This window comes from Plectropomus leopardus, chromosome 9 (genome assembly GCF_008729295.1).
Source record: "Plectropomus leopardus isolate mb chromosome 9, YSFRI_Pleo_2.0, whole genome shotgun sequence".
Classification (NCBI taxonomy): Eukaryota; Metazoa; Chordata; class Actinopteri; order Perciformes; family Serranidae; genus Plectropomus; species Plectropomus leopardus.
Window position 1 is genome coordinate 7,692,905 of NC_056471.1, and position 21,624 is coordinate 7,714,528.

Genomic DNA, 21,624 nt, shown 5'->3' on the forward strand with positions numbered 1-21,624 from the left:
GTGCTTGTCCCATGTATACAGCATGAGATCACACAATGGCTGCTCACAGCATGATGGAAATGACTGATATTCTGATTAATACAATGTGATGCAATGATTTCTCTCAGCTAACTGTTTGGCTGCACTGTATACGAGCACAGTAGTCCATCTTATGCCAGGTGCAGACTTCACGACATGTTTGTCCGTTCCGTGTACAGTCAGTACATCACATTAGGTGATTTTTTAGTTATAAAATCTTGACTTGGCCTGCAGACATGACAGATTACAGGTTCGTCCACAAACAATGATCACTGTTGTCTTTCATGTATTGGGCTAAAATTGGGCTGATTTTGTGTACCCTGAACCTGGCATCATTCCCCTGCATTTCTCATAGAGAAGTTGCAGTGCATAGAACACTGGGATCTGTAGTTTTACATATTTTATTTGGACTAATAACCAATGGTGTACCAGATCAATCAACACTGAAAATGATTAACATTAAAGGAGATGCTGATGGTGACCAAATCAGATAATGTAAAATTAGGTCCCATTCAAGGATACAAACGAAATGCTAATATCTAGTGTTTCAACAGCAGATGGAACCCCTGATATGGCTGCCACAAGATGCAGTGTGCCACTTGAAAGTCCAGTGTTAACACTCAATGCTCATTCTTCACCGCAGAGGACCACTTCCATTATGTTTTATCAACTAATACAAATGTGTGGAGTGATGAAAGAAGAAAAGATAAGGAACGGCTCTGTGCGACAGCTTTGTATCCTGTTCCTTTGTAATGAAAGGAGCCAGCTGAGGTGTCTGGGGTACCTGATCAGAGGCCTCCCCATAGAGATAACTCAGGCCATGTCTGTCAGGGAGTGACTACAATATTTTGGGATTCCCAGGAGGAGCCTGCAGACATGGCTGGGGTAAAGTATATTTAGGATACCATGCTTATTTTTGCTCCCGACTTATAAAATCACTGGATGGATGGAGGGATGTACATCATATAAGTGTATTTCTTCTTCTTTTTCCTATTTAAGTGAAATCTATATTATCCAGGTATATACTACATGCTATATTCTGCATGCTTTTAATGGACTGATTTGTGAGCTGTGTGTCTGAAAACCTTTTGGAGAGGTGAAGACATTCTGTACTGCCTGTATTAAGTGCCCACACTGATATAAAATATACATCATACACATGTACCCTACAGTCATTCATTTACCATAAGCCCTTCCAATTCATTTTCAGGGTTAACATGAGCCTGGAGCCTTTTTCAGCTTGAGCAAGGGAGAGAGCATAGAAATAAGAATATGGATTTGACATTGAATTATAAATACATGAATAAGTACACTTGAATGCTAACATAATTAACGTCATGGAGTGAACCTTTGTGAGTCACTCACCACAGCTTACTGTTTTTCTGCCTGCACTCAAAATAAAAGGTTATACATGTGATTGTGTGTGTGTGGCTTTTGATTTTTATTCATTCATTCATTCATTCATTCATTATTTTTGCATAGGCACTTGAATGTATAAAACGCATTATGGCTGGTCTATGCAATTTTCTAGAAAGGTAAAAGAAATGTCAGAATTCGAAAATACATGCTCCCCGTGCAGCTCTTGCACTTCAAAAGTAACCCAGTTTTTTCTTATTCATTGATTTATTTAATCTTGTGTCATTGTAAAGCTCTCTTTCCATTTATCAGGGCATAAATGAGACCAGAATTAGCTAGCTACCACACACTGAGGTCCCTCTGCCTTGCTCCTCAGAGGTTACACAACTGCTCTTGGGATGGACCTTCAGTCAGCGATTGTAGCAACTTGAATTAAGCGGTCACAGCAGGGTGGCAGCCAATGGCAATCTAACATGTATCATCAGTAACAGAGTTGGGAAGTTGAAGCTATCCAGTCCCCTGGAGCTGATTGAATTCAAGTTGCTACAGCTGCTGACCAAAGGTCCGTCCCTGCAGCAGCTCATTCTTATTCCAAACACATGATATAGCCTTGCTTTGTCAGTGCTTTGGCGTAGGCGCACAACACTAAAAGGCATCTTTCATATGTGCATGGAAGACTGCTGGATGGCATCAGGTTAGAACGTAGCTGGACAGAACTGGCTGCCGTGTTATTTTTATGCCATCCAATGGGCAGACAGCATCTGCCGCATCTGCCTGATACTTGCACAGGCAGCATGAGTCGAGAACACAGCCGGGCGGAACCTATCACGAGTGTGAAACACAGCAAGACAACAATAGGACATAATGTAAGGAGCACAAGGGCATATACAGCCTTTCATGTGGGAGTCCAGTGTTAGCTTCCCATGTGAATATGATGTTTCTTCCTTACCATGTGCCTCCTTAAAACCTAACCATCTGTGCTAGCATGTGTGTTTCTCGACATCCCGGCACTGGTTGCCATGTGCTGTTGTTGCCTAAACATAACCACATGCAGCATCATCCCACCATGTGCATTTGTTGACATCACATTAGCAGAATCCTGGAATGTAAAGCGCAGACGCAGAAGGATACCTTAAACATAATATATAGACTCAGAAGTCCACTAAAAAAATGACAATATGTGACAACTTGGGATGAGAGTATGCCAGCTCTTCTTCTGGTGAGGTGGTCTGCAGTTGCAGGAACTGAGGCAAAGAAAATACTGGGATTTGACACTCTAGCTAATGTTACATAAAGGTGAATTTGAATTAGTGGCAACAGTGAACTATTGGCACTGGTTAGCAGGTTCGCAGCATACTATCACTAAACTACAAGCAGCATTCCCTCTCTATCTGATATGCTTCTCTCATATTAACACCTGTTTTATTTCTTTTAATGTCAGGCTATCTTTTTTGATTCTGTTTTTGAGTTGCTTTGCAGTTGTTGCAGATGCTGGAATAAATCAGGCTTCCTGAAGGGACATGCGGGGGCATCTGTCATGATCCTGGATTGTATGTTTATAGTCAGATCTGTTGGACTTTGTTTTGGGTTTTTCTGTTTCAGTTGTTTTCCCATGTTCTTCTGTCATGTTTTATCCGTTTCCTGTTTTGTTTTGCAGATTCAATGCTCATGTGTCATATGTGGTTTTACTTACTGTCTTTATGTGTTTTCCCGCCTTAGGTGTGTCTTGTTCTTCTGATTAGCTATCTGTGTTTCTCTTTGTTCCTTCTCAGTTCATGGTCAGTGTTTCCTGGTGTGACAGTGTGTTGTTTGGCTTTCTTTTTGGCTCCTTGTGTTTCAAGCCAGCCAGCTCTGTTTTTACCCTTATCCGGCTCTTCAAGAAGATTGGTGAAAGTGTAGACGTAACAGCCGAGCCCTTTGACCTTCTTGCAGAAATGACATAGCGAGCAAAGAAATATGAACAAAAGTGGTCAGCTGGAGATGCATAATAGACACACTTGTGAAAGGCAATGTGTCCCGGCTGTCCACTTGTGTTTGGCTCACTAAAACGCAAATTAAAACCAAGTGCAAAACAACATTTGGGATGTCCTACACAGACAGACAAGCTAACATCAGCAGAAGTATAACTTTATTGGCAAGGGAATTAAGCAGACACTTGAGTGTTTTCCAGCTGCTTGTGTTTATGCTGATTATGTTGACAGGAAATAAACAGCGGCTGTCAAATGTTTTGACTCCTATAATGGAAGAAAATGACATCGGATCTCCGTATTAAAAATCTAGACATTATCCCTGATGTATACTCAGAGTTAAAAAAAAAAAAAAAAAGATTCGAAACAAAAACCAAACAACCATCATTGTGTATGGTAAAAATGCCTGCTGATCAGCATGCAGTGTGAGCATTCACACAGCCCTCCGGCATTGTTCCTAATCAGGCAGCAGACAATACAGATGCGTTTGAATTCCTAGTATAACAAGATAATGATAGATAACAGAATGAATCAGACTGTACCGACACCAATAGTGATGAGCACCCACCCTCTCTTTTTATTCTGTACTGTTTTCCGTCTCTTTGTGTCTCTCTTGCTATCTCGTTCTCCTCTTTCCTCCCCTCACTTCTCCGCTTTCTATCATATCTTTCACTCTTCCTCTATCGCTCTGTCAACACACAGACACTCTCTATTAGAACAAGGCATTGATAAGAGGCGAACTAATTCTCAGTGGAACTCCAACAACACTTTCAAATAATGTCATGCACCAGGCACCAAAACTTATTCATTATTGTTTCCTCTGTGTTTATCCTCCAAAATTAACAAAATGTTAATTTTGCAATGTGGACACAACGGAGTAGCTTTGCTTCATTGTCCTATTGCAGCCAGTTGAAGTGCAGCCCAAATTTTTCCAACAGGACCCTTTCAATCACTTTGGCCCTTAGTTCATTTTACAGCTGTTTATCAGAGGTTTTCCAATTTATGTGGGTGTTTCACAAAAGAGAGATGCACTTAAACCATTGACTTTACGGTTAAATATTTGCCTGTTAGCCTGCTGAATCAAAAAGCACCCACATTTATTTTTATGTTCCATGAAAGTAAGAGAAATAGTATTCTCATAAACAAAGCCTCATAGCTCATGGCTCTAAAATAGATGTCCTTGGACACAAATAACTGGCTGTTTAAAAACAAAAACGTGGAGTGAAACTGATTATGAGACTATGGTGAGATGTTCAGCATGTACAAGAGCCAACTTCAGTAGCTGAGCAAGAGTGAAAGGTTAAAAGCTCTTCAAAGGTAGTAAAAGACTCTTGAGAGGACAACATTGTCAAGTTCAGTGGAGGCAACTTCCACAAACTTCTAAGGCAAACTTGTTGACAAAAAGTTTGCATTAACTTTATAAGTTGCTTTGAGGCCTCTAAACTCTCTTAAATTTCCAAACCCACTATTCACTACCTGCACAGCAGCGAACAAAGGACAAATTAATTTAGCAACTAGCTGGTCAACAAAGTGGAGCATTTAGTTGCTAAAGAGACAGCTATTTCCCCTAGAAGCTGGTGGAGACCAAAACAGAACTAAAAGGAGAATGAAAGGTCAACAGAAAAAAAAAAAACATTATAAGTTAATGCTGGTCAAAAAAGTGGAGCATTTAGTTGCTAACGAGACAGCTATTTCCCCTAGAAGCTGGTGGAGACAAAAACAGAACTAAAAGGAGAATGAAAGGTCATATATACTATATACTACTATATATACTACCGGACAGCACGAACAAAAATTCATTTAGCAAACTAAAAGTGGAGCATTTAGTTGCTAAAGAGGTATTTCCCCAGAAGCTGGTGGAAAAAAAAACTAAAAGGAGAATGTATGTATATATAGTATATATATATATATATGTATATATATATATATATATATATATATATATATATATATTATACATGTTTGTTGCTCTGTGTCAGCTGGATGTGTAGAAAGCAACTGCTTGCTAATATGTACAATATATAAACTTGGTGATTGAGTGAGTGTGAGTTGAACTTCTTGTTGTGTTGTCCTCTATTGTCCAAAACTGCTAGCTCAATACTAGTCGTGTAAAACATCATGCTGAGTCAACACCATGGACTTTAGCCACCATGACATCTCCCATTAGTTTGTTGACTCTTGTTCTGAAGCCTCCTTGGATTTTAGAGTCAGAAGTGAGGCCTTTATCAGCCAAACTAGAGGCTGGTCCAGGGCAAGCCTGAGCCAGCCCTAACTACAAGCAAAGAGGAGGTCCTAAGTCGTCTCTTAAATATGGAGATGGTGTCTGGCTCTTGGACAGAAACTGAAAGATGGTTACACAGAAGAGAAGCCTTCGTGCTGAAGGCTCTGGCTCCCATTCTAGTTTTTGAGACTCTAGGAACCAGTGGTAACCCTGTATTTTTTGGAGCTCATTGTGCTGGAGGAATAGCACTTGTATGAAACACCTGTATGAAACACCCTGACTGCTCTATCTTCTCTAATTCTTCTGTCTCTGCAGCAAATCTGGTCTGTGCTACAAACATTACTTGACGTACTGCTACCAATAGGGTCATGAGAGCTCTAAGAACCCAAACTACAACTAAAAAGGTGCATCTCAGTCCTCTCCCGAGCAAAGTCTGGCACAGCTTGCAGTGACAAAGAATGTATCCACAGAACCACATGAGAACAATCCACCGAAAACACACTTGAAACGTATCACTTAATTACAAAACTTTACCCCCTGAAACCTCTGCTGATCACTGGAACTCTTTCCAGTGTCGCAAAAAGTTAGTTACTTCCATCGGTACCTATAATGGATTGATTCCAGTTTCCAATTTGAACCGATCGTATCCAATTATTTCTTCCTGAACCACCTCACGGGGATAATAAAGCTTTTCAGTGCAGTTAAGTACAAGATGATGGGAATGTCAGAATACAATTGAGTTTTGAGTCACCTGTTATAAACTCATAACAAATTGTAGTGAAAAAAAAATCATCAATGTACTACAGGTGAGGACAGAACATATGATGAGACTGATTAAAACAAGACTGTGTGCAAGCAATCTGTCACAATACACAGCTGTACAAGCCCAAGGCCGAAACGTACTGTTAATAAACACTGCGTAAAAAACAGTGAGTCAGCTAATTATATGACTGTGTTGTAATGATGAGTCCATTGAAAAGCCTAAGTGTGAAACCAGTGTTTGAAACAAAAGGTTAAACACAAAAGAAACAGATGAGTTTAAGAGATAGCATGCTTATATTTCGAGTTGTTATATCAAGGTTAGACCGCCTTGCTAATAGGGAGCATGTTGCAAACGTTTGTTTTTTAACAATATTTCTCTGTTGTGTTGTATTGTGCTAGTTCATACTTGCGTAATATTCTGCAATACATTTATCTGAAGTGGTTGAATGTTCCAGATATCGCATGGTGCATGTGTGTGTGTGTCTGTGTGTGTGTGTGTGTTTGTGGATGTGTGGGAGATGGAAAAATAGATGACACAGATTGTTGCACAGTTGAAGAGAATGACATGCATAAGCCTCCCACATATCTTTCCCTCCCTCTGTGAGCGTCTGTATATATGAGTTTGTATTGCAGGAAAGTAGAAGTGGCCTCGAGAACAAGACAGAAATTGAGTTTGTTCAGTTCTTGACATACTGTATAGAGCCATATGTTGTTCTTCTCACAGGCATATGTCAGATTCCCACAGTTTGAAACAGCTGAAACATTTTAAATTCAAAACTGAGGGCTAGATTCACTTTGTGCCACATTGTGTGCTGCACTGCTTTTCAACAAGTCCAAAGCTTTATCTTATGGCTGTAAATATAGCATTGCATTACATTTTCCATTATGTGATTCCTAATCAAGACTGTTTGATAAGAATTGCTTTACCTTGTCAATATGGACTTGTGCAAAATAATTGAATTGAAAATGAATTAAATTAAATTAAATTGAATTAAAAACATGCAATTTGTTGAAATTAACTATGGAAGTTCTGTGATTAATGGCAATTTCAAAAATTAATCTTGTGATAGCTCTAATTAAAAGGTAATGCAACTAACAACTCAGAGTCCCATCATTTAGGAGAGGTTTGATGGTACTCCAGTAGAACAAGACATGCTTTTTGTGGTGGTAAACTACATGTTGAACTCTTGAGCCCCTCTGTGTTTATTGCACTGGCTAGCTAATAACTGTTTGCACCGATAGCTGCTAGTTGTCAGCTCAGTCATCTCCATGTTGAGAGCCATTTGTGGACAATCCCAGCCCAGAGCTAGAATCATATGCTGTTGATATCAAATAAAGCTCCTTTGACTTTCACAATCCTGGAAATCTTAAATAATTCTTAAAACTTTGCAACTGTATTGCAAACCTGTGTATTAGTATCTCATTTGGAAACAGTGTTACTGAAAAGGCACCACCACGTCATAACAGAGATGGACAGTTCTGACAGGTAGACACATTGCACTATGGCTCTAGGGATTCCAAGCAAACCTGACTTACGTCAAAATGTTTCTCTGATCCTGTGCCATTTAATTGTGTTTTTTGAATGTCATGCTTTGCTATAATTTTCAAACCTTGATGTTGCAATATGTAAAGAAAAGTATACAATCTAAAACATATAGGGGCAGCAGTAAAAAATTATATATCAATTATGATATGCAGAAGATGAGTATATGTGTCTTATTCTGACATTTATGGACTGCCTACACCTAACACATATTGTGTGACTAACCATCTGGCTGGATGACTCACTGGCAAGGTGATTCAATATTTACATGGATGCCACTTTTTCTCCCGCACTAACTCAGATTGCATTCAGTTCATATACATCTTGAAAAAAAGCCCCTTTCCAGCAGTTCCCTCCGCTACCAAAACAAATGTCAGATATATCAGGCTTCCCTTCTCCTGCGCACGAAGCTAACAGGAGAATAACACTACTTGTTTTCCTAACAAATGTCAGACACATCAAGAATCCCACTCTCCAAAATGGAGTCACACAGCTTTTTGTGAATACCAATAGGGTATTATATAAATCCCATACAGCTTCTACGAGATTGACACGTCTCAGGGACAATGCTTGTTGGCAGTGGACGACAGGAGTGTGTGTCAGGGGCCGTTCTCCCTGGCCAATGCTGGCAGGTATGTGTGGGAGTGTTTGTTTGTGTGCAGCAGGACCCAGGGTTATGCACAATGTTAGTTAGTGTGTAAAAGAATGTTTTTCTGTTTGTCCGTGTGGGCCTAGAGTTATCTGTGTACTGCAAGTGTCACATTATGTCACTGTTGGTGTGTGGTTTGTGAATTTGTGTAGGTGCTTTATTGCTTGTATGTGTCATAGGTGTCATTTGGCAGTGCGCATCGAGTTATTGTGGGTGATTAGTGGCACTGTGTTCATTTCCTATGCTCTTTGTTGTTTTGTTGTTCTTGAAATATGTCACCCACTGCTTAAAAAAAGGCCACGATCCACACAAGTGACTTGATTTGCAATTGATGCATGTCCCAATCATTACTCTATTGCAGCAGAGGTGGAACAACTGTTTTGCAAGTCCCAAGTCTCAAGTTTTGGCCATGGAGTCACAACTTGAGTCAAGACCAAAAAGTCCAATGTCATGACCAACAACTCCTGAGTCAAGGCAAACAAACTCACAAATCAAGGTCCCAATCAAGAAAGTACCAATAAAGTCCGAAGTAAAGTCCTAAGTTTCCAACAAAGTCTAACAAGTCCAAAGCCACGTTGTAAGTCAAGACCAATATGTTCCAAGTCAAGTTCAAAGTAAAGACTGACAAATACCAAGTCATGGTCCCAGTCAAGAACAGCAAGTACTAAATTAAAGCCAAAGTAATGACCAACATGTCCCAAGTCAAGGCCAATAGCTCCAAAGTGAAGTCCTAAGTCAACATATTCTCAGAGAATGTATGAGATCCTAGAAAAATGCATGCACAACAGCTTAATACAAATTAGTGCCCCACTGATGATGTTGTATCCTTAGTGTACAGTAACATTATTAATGTACAGGTATGAAGGTTAGTTTTAGGCATTTCAAGCTTCTATGAAAAGTTTTGCCACTAAAAGTTACTATGGTTAGGTTTTCAGTGTCTGTTGTAACAATTACTATAAAAATCTTATCTTTAGGAAAAGAAACATTGTTGGGTGTCTTTAGGTGTAGGCAAGTACAGTCACTTTGGTTAGGTTGGGAAAAGAAACATATCTTAAAATGGCTCAAAAGTCATCAAAAAAACCTCATAAACATGCCTCTCCAAGGGAAAAGACTACCACAACCTGCGTCCTTACAAGGGCACTCCGGACAGCTTCCTTGTTTTCTCTCATCAGCACAATGTTCACATGATAGCAGCCTTTCAAAATATGTGGGATATGTACAACTTTGGGCACTTTTTTTATCATAGGGGAAATATAATTACAGTTTGTGAGAACAGCATGCGTAAGTTACCAGTCAAGTCATAAGTTCCCAGTAAAGTTCAACAAGTCCAAAGTTGAGCTGCAACTGAAGACCAAAATGTTCCAAGTCCAAAGGAAAGAGCAACAATTATGACGTTAATCTCTTGTTAAGGTCAACAAGTTCCACACAAGTCATTATGTTGTCTTTGTGGGAGAATTAATATAATATCAAAGTTTTAAAGAGAGTAATAGTCAGTATAATTCCTTCACAAAAAAGGTAAATTAATTTTTCCCTCCTGCTTGTTCAATGTGATTGGCTTGTGTTGGATTGATTTAAAGTATATTTGTTGTTACTTTACACACTTAAAAAAGAAGATATTTTTAATCTTCATGCTTTGTAAAGATATTAAGTCAAGTCAAAAGGCTAAGGTTCAGGTGAAATTGGGGGTGTTAAAGTCAAATTAGAGCTGCAAGTCTTTTTGAGTTTGCCAAACAACTCTTCTTGCCAACTTGAGTTTACTGCCAGAAACACCTTTAATGATACCATTGGAGAGGAAGGACCAAACTCCTGCCAAGCATACATGTCTTTAAAAAAATGACTCCCAGTCAATAAGTCAGTGTCATGACATAAATGCTTTCCATTTGTGCAGTACTGTGTTACCTGTGTGTATTTTTTCTTGAATGTGCACATACTTTATGTAAATCAAGTGCTAGGTGGAATATATTTTTTGCCTGAGTCATAAAATGCACCAAGTTTTCAAGCCTCAGAGCAAGTAAAGCTGTCTCAAAGGTTTCCATCGGGACATCTTCATCAAGGTAACAATATTTGAATGCCTTCAGGTCATATGTTTTTGCATGAGGAAAACGCAAAAGCAGGTCCAGTTGCAAGGACAAGTGTCCTCAGATGCATTTGCATGATTTTCAATCTATTCTTGCTGTCAGATGATCAAGTCAATAAAGTGTTTCCAGCATACAAAATACAATATCTGGAGCTGTGGTTATTAAAAAGTGACACCAATAGCCACACATACTACACATTTCTTCTCAATAGGAGACGAGATAAATTTTAGACTTTTTTTTTTCCAAGATAAACAATCTTCAAATCAAAGTCAATAAGTACCAAGTGGGTATATCTGAGATGCATTCTGTAAACTTGTATCCAATATCCGCCATCTCACTAGATTCCCATTCAAGAAATCCCTCTTTGGGGAATGTTATTTTATCTTTCTCCAATATACATATATATAACTTATTACAACAAAATAAGCAGAGAGAGCATTCCTACACATAAAAAAAGTAAAAGATGCAAATCTTGGCTTGAACTAGTTTTTCCCCACATAATTAAAGATTTACTTCATTGCAGTCAAGATCATTGCATTGTTGATAATGTCAGGGAAAAGGTTGCTTTTCTCTGTTTGACTTAGTCAGAAACATGACGAAGAACATCTCACTGCTCACAGTAGGGGAGCCCCTGTGAGGGCCGATGACTGAGATGATCTAATGATGACGGTTTCAGCCTTGACCACACTGATCAACTCACAACAAGCACTTATCTCAATGAAGTAATGCAAACATATTTTATTAAAAGTAGTCCGAGAAAGAAAAAAAAATACAGAATCGTATAAAAAGTTCTCTCTTTGATTAAATATTCAAGGGAAATAATTGGCTCAAAATTCATTCAAATTGCTCGTTTTACACAAACTTTGTCCAATTATTACATCCTCTTTTTGGGTTAATTGCACACAGTATTAGATGTTTTGTACTGTTATTGCAAGACATTGTATGTAATATAAGATTTCCATCAAGGGGTCATCAGTTTACTCAATGACAGAAAGGGTTCCTTTGAGGAAAGAGGTTGGGTACTACTGCACTAAGACTTTGCTGTGCATGGTTATCACACAGTATTATTTCCTTAATGAACAGATAAAGCTTTCACAGAAAACAAATCTGTAATAGCATTGAGCTATCTATTTCAACAAACACGCAAATGATCTATTATTATAATTATTCATGGCCTCTTGGGCTTCATGTAAACTTCTAGACTGAGTCACTTTCTCAAAGCAATATGCAGCCTCAGTGTGTGGCCCTCGGAGCACAGAGAGCTGGACTGAACAGGTAAGAGTAATGGTGAGCCGGCGACCTGTGAGCAGAGCGTATCAGTCATGCAGAGCGGTGTTGTTCCTCCATCAGAGAGATCTTTCGCTTCATTGCCCTTAAGTGCTCTGATCCCACAGGGAGCAGCAGCAGGGCAGCGGCCGGTCGTTGGACCAATGCTCTCCAGTGAATTTCATTAGTATCTTCTACAGATCCTCCCACCGTCTCTGCACCAACACACCCCGCTCCTCTCTGCAATAACAGTTCCTCTTTGATACGCTTCAGCTCCACCTGAAGGTCAACCTTTTATTTTAGCTTGTAGCCTTTTCAGGTAACGAGAACATAATGGATTGTTGGGATAATATTAGCAATTGCATGTAGCAAGTCTTTTTCTTTTTTCTTTTTTTTTATGCCTCCATGATGGCAATAGACGCGGCCGGAGCCATTATGTTTATGGGTTGTCTGATGAATCCACTGTACCATCACATTCTCATTCCAACACATCAAATATAGCTTGATCAGTGCCATTCACTTCTCTACATAAAGCGCTAGGTATCCTGCTTTTGGTGTTGACGTTCTGTGATGGTGTATCGGTTTACATCTGTTGAATGAGTCTTTTCAAAATACACTTCAGTTTTCACAGGCTTTGTACAGTTTCTGCTACTCAAAGTAACACACCTCATATTTTCTTGTGCAACACAAGAATCTGGTTGGGTTTAGAGAAAAACATCATTGGTTAACTCAACATTCATACAGGAAGCAAACACTTGGCTCCAGGGTGAAAGTCCAGGGTTTGTTTAACCTATAAACCACCCCAGTTGCCCACCGTATGCAGGCTTCCCATCTTGTTTTTTAACAAATTGTTACCCGCAGCAATTCAAGATGATGTTGTCCAGCAGCATATCATACTGTGGTGACAGGTTACATAAACTGATGCCACCTGCCAGCGTGTCATACAGCCGTGACCTGTGCCGTCTAGCTGACTGATAGTGTATCATAATGTTGTTTGGCCATGTTATACACTGCTGAAATCACTGATCAAGTGGTAGTATTTGACAATTCTGTGACAACGGGCTGACTGTACTGCACCTGCTTAGCAGCAAACAGCAGACAGACAGAGTTAGCATTCAGCAGCTAAAAAGAAGATATATCTCTTAGGAGTTTGTGAGATGACTCCAAATGAATACTGATGTTGCTCAATGTGTAAATACGCAACTGCTTGAACTTCAACTTAACCTTATTCGGTGTTAACATGTCAACAGTTTTTTCAGCTGACCCCAAGTGGCCCAAAAAAATCAATGTTTAATTAATCAGGATACTCAACAACAATCTGAATATATTCATCTTAACTGACTTCTGTTTCTGCTGGTGTTACAAAGTTATACAAACAGTAATGATGCTGGGAATGATAGATTTCCCCTGAAAGCAATAGGTCAGTCTGAAAACCAGCATACTCTACTGGTGCTGTTTAGATTTAGTTAAAACAAGCACTGCTTTATGTTCAAGGAAGTTAAACTTTTTTGGCATAAACACTTTTTTGTTGTTGTTGTCTTCCACTGCTTGCCAAAATAAACTCAAGCTGCAAAAGTACAGGTTTTCTCAGCTTCATATGCATGCACCATTACTCATACATTATAAAGGCATTCTACCTGGGACATAGATTTCTTTTTCATTACTGGGTGTGTATTTTTTTCTTACAGCTTCTCTGCATGAGCCTATCAAATTACAGTGGCGAGTGACAGGAAAGACTGTGGAAAGTCAATTACATCTGACAAGCCATCCAGCTAACGGCGCAACACTGCAGGCTGCCACACTCAAATGTGTTTCCAGTTCATTTCAGGTTACTTCTCATATGCATGAATTAAACTCGTGTTATGGCACCCTAAAATTTTTGAATGATATCGTGAAAAAAAAAGTATTAGTGTGTGAGTCATAGGGAGACATAGAAAAAAGAGTGAGTAAAGTCAAAATAATAAAAGGGGAGTAAAATAGTTGTGTTCAAATAATTTCTGCACTTGATTTAGTTTTTTAAAATATTCATTAGAACAACCTACACTATTAATACTTATAGTAAAGTATAGTAAATTTATATGTAGACAGATGTAAAGGGAGGTTGCGTTTGTAGACCTATGTGAGACATGTTATGACTTCTTGAGCAAATGCTTCCATGTGACATAATGTCCTGAAACAACAAAACAAGGACATGATACCCCGCCAGTCACATTATGGCGAGTCAGACAGGGCGAACGTGTGTCTGGTTTAATACATTTCCAAATCAAAAACATCTTGGAGCAAGCGTAATTGCGGAGGAGAAAAAAAAAAACAAAACATGGCTACGGCAAAGATCAGCATGTTACAGCAGTGTTGTCCTAGCTTTCCCTTTGGGCTTATTTTTGAATAAACTCAGCAAAGCAGAAAACTGTAAAGTACTAAATCCCTAAAACGTGCTGCTGTCTCTCAGCTCTTTTGATTTAGGCTCCGGCTGAGAAAGTGAGTGCTGTCTGAGGAGGGGAACCTTGACGTAAAGTCCTGAGGCAAACTGTATCCTTGCCCGAAACCAGCAATCCCTAGCAGACTCTCCTGGGCCTCTCCGCACTGTTCTATTCTGGTCTGCAGCATGCATTTCAAAAAGGGGTGACCTGCAGGTCCACCTCAAATAAATTTATATATTTATGACATAATCATTTTGAAAATGTTTTAAAGATGTATCATGAAGATATTTATGTCTGAGGGTGAGAATCTGCTGTCTGGAGTCACTGAAAATACAAAGTGATGTTATGGGCAGTAGACTGGGGCTCGGCAACCTTTCTGTGGGGCCATTTTTAAATTTTCCTGTTAATCAGTATACCGTATTAATAGGATTTCAATCCCTCGCTGTTCAAAATGCACCTTAAAAACTTTGGCTGTGTTCTCACCTTTTGTTGTTGGAGATATTGGTCTAAAACAGCAGAGCTCCTCTCCCACATTAAAATCACAATACATGGTACGTTATTCATATCCACTCTCTTATCAAGTGCAATGCTTTTTTTTCGTTTCAGCAGCAGTTTGTGTAGTTTAAATTGTGGAGTGGATAATAGATCTATCAATCTAATCATAGGTAATATGATCAGATTTACAGATATGAGGAGCACCCACTGCAGAGGGAGGGAAAGCAAATTTTCAGATGCAGCTCAATTAACGGTTAGTTTTCACTTTCACTGCACCTGCAGCACATTCTCATCCCAAGTCAACACATATTGCAACTTTGCAGTGGACTCTCTAGTTACATATTACACTCTAGGTATCGTATGCTCTCTCCATTATGGGATGCAGCTACCATGACATCAACATAAGCACATGGTAGCATTACACTCCACATGGCTATGTTTAGACAATCCAGGCACATAGCTGTTAACACTGGGATGTCAACGAAAGCACATGCTGACACATAAAGTTAGTATTAGGTGAAGGAGGCACTTGGTTAGGTGTAGAAAAAAACATCACATTCTGACAGAGAGCAAACACTGGACTCCCGCACGACCTGTTTGACCAGTTCACTGCCCCTCCCACACAGCCATTAGGTACCCTTGTGCTCCTTATATTATATTGTTACCATCAGCATTTCAACCTGACAATGTCCTGCCGCATTTCATGCGGACGCAGCAGGTGCCGTCCAGCCATTTGCCAGCATATAATAACACTGCGACTGGTGCTCTCAGCCTGCGTTCTCTGTCACAAATTTGTGAGAATCCCTGAACTTCAAGATTTCAAAAAACTATCCTGCATACTTATTGCTTGTATGTCATAAGTAACACTATGGCTTGCCTATGGTGGTACATTTGCCCATGGTTGCCGCCCCCTAGTTTAAATTTTCATTGTAAATGGCAGCATTCAGGGGCCTCTTTTAAACCTTGAAGAACAGGGCCAAAATGGTGGACTTTTGGCTATGTATTTGTTAATAATGGTTATTTTAGACTCAACATGAATGTGGTTAATGGTTAAAAGGTTCAGCATGAAATACTTCCTCTACTAGCACTTTAGATTTTACACTTTTGTATTGAACATAGCAGTGGCAGATTGTTATTAATAGTGGTTTACTAAAGTGAAAACAAGCACAACATATTCATTATTAGAATAAGAAAGCAGGAAAGCGTGAGATTTGTATGCATCATCTTGTTATATGACTCCTCCACTGACTCCTGCAGTCTCCTGTCCTCCAGCCTTATTTCACACCGGCTGGACAGACAGATGCGGTTTGCATCCTCTTCACTCAGAGCTCCATAGCTGATGCTCCAGACTACATCATGTATACTGCGTGTTCGTGTGCATGTCATGATGAAATATTGGTTTCCACAGTTAATCCGTCATAGCTGTCAGTATCCTGATTAGTGGGCATGTTTGCACCAAGTTATGTGTGATGATGTTGTGAAGGCTCCTCAGCGCTCTCAGACCCCCGCAGCCTCAGGATGTTCTCTGCAGCTGTGGAGCATCATTTTTCATGACAAATATGTATCTTCAATCATTTTTATGTTTGTTTGTCCCTAACGTTTTGGAATTAATTTATAACACCGTGTTTATGGTTGTTGGTGTGAGATTGAGTAAGCAGACATGTTCTGTGTTTGAGCGTGATGTGTCAATTTACTGTGACTAATAAACTGTGACTCTGTGAGCAAAATAGGCAGTTCAGGAAGTAGGGGGCTGGGATCTCAGGGATATCACATAAATATGGGATATATTAACTCTGCTGTGGGTGTTAGCAGGTGGTCATCATCAGCACCGTAGGATGAAGTTAAATATGTGAAAATATAAAGGGGTGTTATAACTCGTCAGTCACTGTCTCCCATATTAAATTTATTATCATATATCAATAGCATCTAATACAAATCTGATCTGTAAACAGTAACTCTATCACTGCTGTTTTGATGTCTATTGTTCTGGGTTTTTTTTTTTTCAGCTTTAGAGATGGATTCATTTCTGTTAGAGTGATACCTTGGTGATTTTCATCCAGCTTTGTATCATAACAAAGTGGGCAGTGAGTGTAAATGAAGAACACGTTTTCATTTGGAAGTTGTCAAATATATCTGTTTTGACGGTGGTATCAGCGTACTATCCCAGCACCATAAAAAGTGAGCACATTAACTAAGTAAATATGATTTCCTATAGGGGTTCACTAAAGTTGATTCTGCATGTGCATATAAAAGTCAGTTTTCTCCCAGCAGAAGTCAGGGTACTTGTCATATTCCAATTCCATATTCAAACAATCAAACCCAGGCAAGTGAAACTAGACAAAACCACACAGTGAGAGCACAGATGTGTGAGAGTGAGACAGAGGGAAACATCAACAGAAAGTGGTGTGTGCTTAGACTTCTCAACCATCAGGTTGTGTTTTCAATTACAGTTATTGTGCATCAAAAAGTTTGGATCTTCAAAGTGCCAAGCCTTACAATTGTACACATATACAGTACACACTCTGTACCACAGACAGAAAGCTCTCCCTGCCTGTCTAATTGTCATTCTAATTGTCTCTAATAGCTATTATCGTCACTGTTCCGATCTGATAGTCATCTCTGTTACAGCTTGAAAGACCTAATTACAGTTGGCATTTACTTCTAGAGGTGACTTGCATGTCAAAGCCAAAATACTGCTTTGGTATGTGACAGGGGTAAAAAAATTGGGATGTGAATCCCATCTGGAATGTTAAACTGAGAGAACTCAACATTTAATGGTTTAACAGCAGAAAAATATGTTCTAAGGGAAAAACCTTTACTTTCAGCCAATTGAGCTTGCCATAATCTATTATTATACAAAACAGTCTGTAATCTTTTAGTGTTTCTTTTAACACATCTGGACCCAACAGGAGTAATACTTTTTTTCCTCTGCTCAGAGCTGTCATCAAGTCTACCACAATTAGTTTGTGTTAATGCAAACATCACACTTCCTCTTGCAGCTTTACAAATAAAGCTTCCCACCAGCCATCTGTTGTAGGATGGCTACTGTGAAGCAGTAACAGCTGACTGTAGCCTTACTCACCAACTTTAGCAACTCCTTACTTCTTGATCTACATAAAGATGAGGATATTTGTAGCAATGCTAGCGGCATGGCTCTGGGGATGGCAAGACTGTCCATTGGTACACCAATTTGGACCAGACAGAAATGTCTCAAAAATATGAGAGAGATTGCCATGACATTTTATAGAGACATCAGGATGAATGCTAATGACTGTAGTAATCCTTGAATTTTCATTCAGCACCACCAGCAGTTTGGCATTTTTGTTTATCATTTAAATATCTCTGTTGGATGAATTGCTGTGAAATTTGGCGAAATTCATGGTCCTTAGATGATAAATTCATTTGAGGAACCCCTGACCTAAGCACCAACATCAGCTCAAAATACAGCTCAAAATATAACTCTCCAACAGTGCTCCAACAATTTGGTTAATGACCAAATACCTGCAAAACTAATGACACTCATCAGCTTTGGCTGTGCTTTTTTTAAAAAGTACTAATTAGCAAATGCTAGCCTCAGCTGTACTGCCGCTGCAGGGACAACTTGCATACATGCCATAACAGCGCTGCTGCCTCCATGAAACCCGCCACATTGTAGCCCCACCACGCCTGACGCTGCTGATAGTTAGTCGAATTTTTTTTGATGGCACCCCTTTATCCTGCACAAAGGGCCATTTTTCCAGAAATACTTCATGTGTTTGTTTAATGTGTATCTTTAAATTTCTGTTGTTACAAACATCCAGCAAAACAGACCAAAAAAAAGAAATTAAAGGAAAAAACGTCAATATTGCCGTTAATATTTTTCATCCATGTCTTCACAAAGAAAAAAAAACTCTCAATTTAAACTTAAATTTCTTTTTTTTTATTCAGCCTGTGTATCATTGATAAATTCTACCAAAATATGCCATATGTCCTCTATCATATCCACATGCACCATATTCATCTTATCAGAGACAGAAAACACCAACCAACTCGATCTGATTCATAACGGGGCCATTATCTGCCTCATATAATAATCTAATCTTACAAGTAACACTCACAGGCTCAAAAACGTTACAATAGACTTGAAGCTCTTTGGAGTGCAAAAGCTTATACCTGAGGCTATTATACAAGTATATATTTTTTGCCATGTGTGTGTACATTCTTCATGTTCTTTCAGCCATGCTCATAAAGCTGACTGTGCTTCCACTTGGCTTACAACGATACTGTATAATTTCCTGGTTAATATATTCCTACAAAATGAGCTGTGATGAGACTGAAAACTGATGTTTACTCTAGCAGGGACTACAACAATGCATTATTGCCTGGCTGCTCCGATGCTCACTTGGAAATTCAAAACTCAAAAGCCCATGTACTTATGCAAACCAGAAATTTCCTGTTATTCCTTGAATCTGAATAAAAATAGCTGGTTGCACAGACTTCTCCTGCAGCTTTGGATGAACTTTTCTGCTATTGTCAAAGGACCAGACCTTGCCTGTGCTATGACTATCCATCCACCTATTTAGAGAAAGATACAACTTGCATTAACCCTTAGCAGTCTTCCATTTACACCTACGGATTGTCCAGGGATTGTTCGGAACTTTTATACCGCCAAGAATATCAACACACACAAACATTCACAGTCTCACACCCCGTTAACATATTACGGTTAATTAGAGTAGGTGTTCTCCCGAGAAATGTAAAGGTGTTAAGTCTTATTCATGCAGCATCACTTCTCTATTAGCAATAATACATTTCACACAGATGGAAACCTCGGAAACTTTAAAATGTGTTAACTTTTAATCTTTTGATGCTATAAAATATCATAACTATATGTCCCCTTTATAAAGAATTTAAGAATATAAAGAATTAATCTCATATAAGCAGATAAATTTAAGACTCGTTCAGGTTCACTTCATGAGTTGGTCTGTTTTTTTTGTTTTATTTTGTGTTTTTTACTATGTAGGGTCATTATTGAGATTATAGTGTTTTCTTAGTTTTTGGGATTCAGTTTACTGTGTTTGCCTTCCTGTGCTGCCTTCCCCTCATTTACAGCTACACAGCTGTCCTGCATCAGTTTCATTAGTCTTTTGCCTGCTCCTCACTGTCTCTCAGCCAATCAGCTCCCTGCTTGTTCTTCTTCCTTATCACCTTATTCTCCTCACCTGAGCTTCTCCGCCCTTTTTCTCCACATGCACTCCATCCCCTCGTCAGAGTAGTCCGTATTTAAGTCCTGGTTTTCACTTCAGTCTTTGTTGAATTCTTGATTTGATCATGTGATGTTCAGTTGCTGTTTTCTTCAAATAAAAGGTGATCTTTTGTGTTCCTGTTGCTGCCCTCCCCTGCATTTGGGTCAACATGCTCAGCTTCTTATGACAACAACAACTCCTACATTGTCATATATCTTTGTCTTGTTGATAACTCCTCTGAAATACTGCTACTGCAGCTTTCAGGTCACCTGAAAATAACATCTGTGGGAAAGATGTGACGATCTCTACTGATCAGCTCTAGGGCAAAAAAGGCAAGGCAGCTGTCTTTACACTATATAGCACATTTTAAACACAGCAGCAGTTCAAAGTGCTTTGCAATGGAGAGAAAAGCGTTAGTATGAATTTCAAAAACAGCAAACAATAAGACCAGAATGAAATAAATTAAGTTAGAAGAAAATTAGTTTTAAAAGATGTGATGAAATGAAATCAAATAAAAAAGAAATAGACCAGAAATACAGTTACAGTGCAGCAATAAGTAGTAAATTGCTCCAAATGCAATAAAGTAAATGAGAGTGCAGTTGGAAAACCAACCTGTTAAAGGTGCAGATGTACAGATTATTTAACCCTTTGAAACCTGGAGCAACATCACTTTCCTTGTGCTGCTTTCAGGTTACCTTTCAAAAGTAATTAAACCTTTGAACCTTAAGCAGATTGGTATGATTGCTTTAAAGAAAAAAAAAAAAGACAGGTAATGAGCAACTTGGTATAATGTTTTGCAAATTGCAAGGGGAAAATGAAATAAGCATGTAGAAAAATATATTTATAATTACCAGAATTTTATATTGAAAATGATACAGTATTGCTGTATTTTTAAGCACTTTTTCCACATCATCTCTCTGTTTTAATTTTTTTTCTTTAATTCTTCTAACTTTCAGTTAATTTTCTTATTGTCATCTCACCATGTTTTCAAAAGAAATCTAACCAATTTGCTCAGGTTTTAAAGAGTTTAGTTTTGAAAATGGCTAGGTTTGAGGTGCATTTAAGATCATCATGAAGTTGGTTCCATATGTGTACAGCATATTAACCCAAAAGCAGCTCCCCCCTGTTTGGTTCTGACTTCAAATATACATATCAACTACTTCCTAAAGACAAAAATGCCCTCTACTGGATTTCCAATCTTAAATGTGATCAGAGATGTGTTTTGGCTCGCTCAAGCTTATTGAGTGACTAAAGCAGAACTTTTAACGCTTTTCGATGGTAGAGAGAAATGTGCTCAGCTCTCTTGGTACTCTTGGTAAGAACTTTGGCAGCAGTGTTTTGAATGAGCTGAAGTTGTGTCATAGCAAAACAAATAAAATAAAAAACCTTTATACTAAACTTGAAATTGGTTCAATTTAACACATTGGGCTAAATGAATTGAAATGAATTGACTTTGTGTGATTTTCCAGCTTCGTAATATCAGCTGTGTCTCTTCTATTGTCTTTTCCAGCAGGCTCCAGTTTGATTTAAAATGATCTGGCCCCAAAACTGTGCTTCTTTGGCTTTTCCCACTGATTTTCAGCTCATTTAATGAGATTGTCTCTGCCCCCAGAATAACTTTGCC